The sequence below is a fragment of the Grammomys surdaster genome, unplaced genomic scaffold, assembly GCF_004785775.1.
Source record: "Grammomys surdaster isolate TR1022 unplaced genomic scaffold, NIH_TR_1.0 136, whole genome shotgun sequence".
NCBI lineage: Eukaryota > Metazoa > Chordata > Mammalia > Rodentia > Muridae > Grammomys > Grammomys surdaster.
Window position 1 is genome coordinate 767,928 of NW_021604594.1, and position 6,650 is coordinate 774,577.

Sequence of the window (6,650 nt, forward strand, 5' to 3'; positions counted from 1 at the left end):
ATTAAATGCACTGCTCCTTCCGCCTCTCTTGTGGATTTCTTCTGACTTCAATGCGGAATGTCAGAGTGCAGATACTGTTCAGGATCTCCTTTCTGTCTAGGATTTCTTACTCTCAGGTGCTCTCAGCTCTCTTTCTCTCTGTCCTCTCAGATCATCTTCCAGTCTTAAATATAATCAATAAACTGATGAAACCTAAATCTCTATCTTCATTCTAGATTTTTTTTTTAATTTCTGAGAGCTTCAGACTTACCAACCTTGATCTTTTACTTAGATGTGTCCCAAAGGAAATTTATTGGATCTATAGTCACACCATTGCTTGACCCAGGGAAGCAGTTCTTTTGTAGACTTTTCTCAAATGAGTGTCTGGCTATTCCCCTCCTAATGGTTCAGCCAGATTGTGCTATTATTCTTCTCATCTCTCTTCTTTCTCCTCACATTCCATGGTCAGTTAATAATTTCTGTTGGGACCTGACTACCTATCACTCCTAAGCCACCGTGGCTCTTAACCTGCCATTGCAATAGTCACCTACAGTTTTCTTGTATCTGCCTTCAAATATTTTTTGATATTTTTACTTATTTGATGTGTATAAGTATTTGCTTGAGTATGTCTGTCTATCACATGCCTGCAGTGCCCACAGAGACTACAAGATGTCACCAATTCCAGTGGGCGATCTAGTCTAAATAGGACATCTGTACCGCCCTCCCTCCTCCCAGGCTCCAGGAACACGGACAAAAGAATGGAAACAATGCAAGAGACAAAGGAAAAGGTGATGTGAGGCAAAAAGATGTCTCCGGAATGTAAAATGGAGATTGCATTCACCAACTTACTGCAGCTGTGCTTCCCTTTCATCCCCTCCCCCACACAGCATCTGCACGTGACTGGGCCTGTCAACACTTCAAACAGGTTGGGCCATGACGCTCGATGCTCGAGGTCCTGCCTATCCCTGAGGAAGTCAGTCCATGGTTGCTAGGGGGAAACTGGTGTCACTTTTCTTAGTGGTTGTACCCGTTGAAATGTAGCCCATGCTCCAGTAGATATCATCCTACGTGCTTGTGTGAGCAGACATAATGAAATTCAGTGGGCCACACTTACATAAAAAGACGTAAAAGTTAAAGGGGAGCTTCTTGTGATGAAGGGCTTCAGCAGAAGAGGGAGGGTTACGAGAGAGGGTAATGAAGATGAATAAAATATATTGTATATATGTATGAAACTTCCAAAGAATAAAAGTATAAAAAAAATCATTTTTTTTCCTGCTCAAACCCCTTGACTTCTCATGTGGTTTCACTTCTTCCTTATTTTATTTTGTATATGTACATGGGTGTATGGCAGTATGAGCATTCATGTGGAAGGTCAAGAGGTCAACCTTGGGTGGTAGTCTTCCGGTGTTATGCACTTTAAAACCTTTTTTTTTTTTTTTTTTTTTAAACAAGGTCTCTCTCTGGCCTGGAGTTTATCCAGTAGTCTAGGTGGACTGATCATGAGAGCCAGGTACCTTCCTGTCTTTATCTCCTCAATACTGGGATTAAAAACATGGGCCACCATGTTTAGCTTTTTTTTTTTTGTATGGTTTCTGAGCATTGAACTCAGCTCTGCGTGCTGGTATAGCTAGCATTTTGCTGACTGAGTCATCTCTTTATTTTTAAATAGGCTTCTTTCTGTATAAAAATTTGACATTATATACTTAAACTCATAAGATGTCATGCATGATACCTCATTTTGATGGAGCAAACCTTTAAGTGAGTATGAAATGATACTGTAAAACTTAATATCCTTTTTGGGCTATAAATCCTATCACATTAGATTATTATCATCAAACATGCTTTCTTTTTTTAAATGTCTTTTCTGTTGCTGTATTGAGACAGTTTCAGCTATGCTGTAATAACAACTCAGACCTTTGATCTCTCTTCACGAGGCAATGTTCTGTTTCTTGTTCATGTGTATCCATGGAAGGATTTGGGCTAATAAATGTTCTGTGGCAGACAAGTGTGAAGCTGAAGGATCACCCTAGCTGTAGTGATTCTCAGCCTTCCTGATGTGAGACCCTTTAATACAGTTCCTCATGTTGTGGTGACCCCCAACCATAAAATGACTTAGTTGCTACTTCATAACTGTAATTTTACTACTATTATGAGTAGTCATATAAATATTTGATATGCAGGCTATCTGATGTGTGACCCCCAAATGAGGCTTAACCCACAGGGGTGGGGGCTCAATGCTTCAGCCTGGAAGAGGCATCTGTCTTTCACATTTTATTGTGAGAGTCGGTCTTCCCTGTACAGAGGAAGTAGGAAAATGAACAGGATCTAAAGGGCAGAATGCACGGTCTTTGACTCATCCTTCAGGTTACACTGTATGAGGCTCAAAGAGAATAAACACACCATCATGAAATTATATCCTTATTTTGGTCACAACAGAGGGTTTGTTATTTAAACCAATCTTATTTATGTAACTCCCCAATCATCTCTCCCATCTTCCTGCTGTGGAGTTAGGGTTTGTTCAGTTTTCACTTCTGCCCTGAGGCAACCTTGCTGCAGAATTCAGCAACTCTGAATTCTGAACTTGGAAGAAACCAAATCAAAGCAAAGCAAAATTTTACAACAGCCTTGAGAACTGAGTTTGACTCTCCTCATTTTATATTTTGGGGGCCACAGACTAGAGAGGTGACATGCCTTGTGTAGGTCATAAAGCAAAGTGGGGAGACTAGAATGGTCTCTTGGGGATGTTGGAATCTGGCTTGGCATTCTAGAGGGAGAAGACTTTCCCATGATTTCTAGAGTCCTTTTTGCCCCAAAGCTCTCTGCTGCCCTCTCCCTACTTCTTTCTGTAGTTGTGATTGTGTGAAAAGTTATCTCAAAAGCACTGCTTTCTCCTCTGGAAGTTTTAAGGTTCAAACAGACTCTATACTTCTTGGTGTTTTACAGACTCACCTCCACCCCATTCCAGAGCACTGAGCAAATAGAAGGGACTAGAAAATATTCTGATGAATTTATGTTTAAGATTGGCAGCTCTGTTGGGTGTGTTCAGAGCAGTCTAAGCAACGGCTGAAGCAACGTCTCTCAATGTATTTCTGTAGTCCTGTAGGTGACTTGAAACAACTCCTTATCAAAGAGCTGTCGAGCCTCCTTTCCATTCTATTTACATTCCATTGTATATTCTATCAGGCAGACAGGATAGGATGATAAGGTCTCCCGATTCACACTCATCCTCATTTTGGGAAGATTTATTCCAGCCAAACATCATGCTAGATTCTGAGATAGAGTTAATTAAGGTCTACACTTAACAGTAAGATGTGTATCTGAGGTTTGAATTGAGAATTATTCTGTTTGTAATCATTTTTTTCTTTAAATTTTTTATAACATTTTATTTTTAAATTGTGTGTGAGTGTGAGTGTGCGCGCGCACACACACACACGTCACAGACACTGAGTGGGGAGGTAAGAGGACAACTTGCAGGAGTTGGTTCTCCCCTTCTGCCGTGTGGGTCCTGGGTATTGAATGTAAGGCTTGGAAGCAAGCAAGATGCAGAGCCATGTCTGTGACCTATATAAAACCAAGTTATACAGTGCCTGCCTTCTTTTAGACATTCCAGGTGCTACGTTGTTGTTTATGAAGTTCTTCCTGGTTCTGCCCATCTCCCTCCCATTTCAGACATTAAAGCACGTTGAAGTCTTGGTTTCTGTGTAGAGGGAAAAGTTATGGATACTGGGTATATAGAATCCTTTTTAGATATAAAATATTCTTTAGGCTTTCTTTAGGAATGTGGAAAGACCAGTCACCATTACTGGAACTGGCCGACCCACAAAGAGAAAGGAAAGAATGCAATTTAGTCAGGTGGAACCAAGCTGAGAACCATAGTGACAGGGCAAGGCCGAAGTGACAGGGCAAGGCCGAAGTGACAGGGCAGGACTACATTCTTGAGAAAGATAAGCGTACAGAGAGTTTTCACCTGATCCTGACTCATGTAGGTTGGGTTCCTTTGGAATGTTCCACTATTTTTATGTTATACCACCCTAGCAACCCCCTCACCCCCTCCTCATTTCCTTGGTTTGTGGTTTTTCCCTTTAAAACCCGTTCCAAACTGGCAGTCGGGGTCAATTCAGCTCCTGCGTGGGCATGCGAATTGACCGGCAACTAGTTGTCACGCCCTAATAAATAACCTCGCAATTGCTCCGGTATATGGTGTCTCGAGTAGATTACTGGGTGGTCGCGACTTTCTGAGACTTGAGAGAGGGTCTCCCCTCTGCGGAGGTCTTCATCTGGAAGTTTTTAAAGTTACAACAGCAAAATTGAGTGCTCTGGTTTGCGATAGGTTCCTGCGAAACTACACTTCCCAGATTCCCTTGTGGACTGCAGAAGTCATTTCCTGTTGGGGGGGGGTCCCTGCTAGCGTCACTGCCGTCAGGAAACTGATCTGAGAGAAACCCGGTCAGCATCGTTTTAACTTGTGCTAGCTTAAAAAGTTCCAGGATCTGACCTCCTGATTTATTTTTCTTACACATTTAAACAGCAAAACTTTGGGGAAAAACATCTCCACGTGACAATGATCACAGCAAAGCTTCAGACACGGCTGCTTGGAAACTCCCTTTCAAAGTAGCAAAGCACCTGTGACCTTCACAATAAGAATGAGTTCTATTGACTGACAAGCAGTGCTCAGGGTAAGGGTCTAGGGATGAAGGATTTGTATAGTCACGAGGATAGATTCTATTGATTCAGGATGCAAAGTACATGAGACCTTTCATAAGAAGTGTTCCCTTCATTGAGAGAATCAGCATTAGGTCCTAAAGGACACTCAGGATTTGGGGGTGGGGGTGGACCCTGCTATGGGTTTCAGATTCTCCATTCCAAAGTACCCAGCCTCAGCTTCGCTATAGGCTAATCTATAAAGCTCCATTTGGTAAATCTCATACCTAGCTCATTTGTTCAACTCCCGGTCCAAATTTGGCTTCAAAATACACTGAACAAATGGCTACTGCTGGCCTCAAATTTTTGATTTCTAATACCTAAACTGATTTAGATAATACCACAAGACAAAACGCTATTGTGGTTTGAGGCACCTCCCCCATAAAACATACAGTTCACTTTAATTTTCCTCAAGTACCTGGCTTACAAACACGCTCAGGACTTGCGTGCCTTCCATCTTGGCTGATGACTTAGATTCACCTTGGAGTAAATAACAACTGTGTGCCTTGTAGCCATCTTGGCTGATGCCTGAATGAGAAGAAGAAATGAAAAGGAAATGAAAGGACATGTCTGCTTCTAGGTAAGGTGGAAAGTTTATTATAGATATGTACTTGTACAGCAGTCAGAAGGAGCAAAAGAGGTAACCAAAATGTCAGGGTTATATAGGGAAGAGCCTCCGGGGGAAGGGCAGCCCAGCTCCTGGGATGGAGAGTTCAGGGTACAAGGCAGGATGTTTCAGCCATACCCTGTAACAGGTAGGGACTCAGAGATGCTGGGAGAACCTGGAGGCCAGGTGATATGTTAAATAGGCACCTCAGCAGCTGGTCCCGGGCTTGAAAGTTAACAGTGACCTAGCAGCTATGTGGCTTGTCATCATCTTGGTTGGTGACCTCATCAGGATGGAAGCACCGTCTTGGTTAAGGTGATTAAGGAGGTATTCCTCTGCTTATCATTGTATTCTGTTTTTAGACTAAAGAAGCAATAGCAGGCTTCCAAGATGGGTTGTTTTAAAACTAGATTATATAAGAACTGTGATGGCTATGTCTTTGTCAAGCTTTAGCCAATTTTTGAGTCATATAAAAAAAAAAAACCCTAGCATTTAGTAAAAACGTGCATTATAAAAGATCAGGAAAATGAAATTCCTAGTCTCTGTGATCTGTATTTATTATTTAAAGTTTGCTTTGATATTAAAAGATGTTTAATTCAAGAATTACAATTTTAAGGCTCAAACTTAATTCCTTAGCAGGAATCCAATTACAAAATCCTTGTCTGATAAAACAGTTACTCACTTATCATAAACTGTTAAAGATAACTATGGTATACAAGTTAATGGTTAGTCATGCTAAGTACAAATGCAATTTATATGGAAGCAAGCTTGGAAGCACACATTAATGCAATATATTCCAGGAAATTGTTGACAACTAAAATTATACTTGAGCAACAGAAAAATCTATAATATTTCTGTTTTGTAAAACTGTGGTTCTCAACTTAACCCATCTCTTGATTGATTTCTGCTAAAGGGGTGTGTGTGTGTGTGTGTGTGTGTGTGTGATAATCTTAGTAGTTTTAGTAATCAGACAAGCTACTTTTGAAATCTCTCTTTGTAGCTCAGTAATCATTTCTGGGACTGGTAATTAAAAAAAATATAAAAACAGTCCTCAGCCTAATGGTCGTGCATGCCTTTAAGATTCAGTGAGACTAATCATTTAGTTAAAATAAATAAATAAATTAAGCAGGGTGGTGGTGGTGTACACCTTTAATCCCAGCACTTGGGAGATCAGGCAGATCTCTGAGTTCGAGGCCAATCTGGACTACAGAATGAATTTCAGGGCATACAAGGCTACACAGAGAAAGCCTGACTCGAAAACAAAACAAAAACAAAAAAACCAACCAACCAACCAACCAACCAACCAGCTAAACAAGCAAGCAAGCAAGCAAGCAAGCAAGCAAGCAAGCAAGCAAGCAAGCAA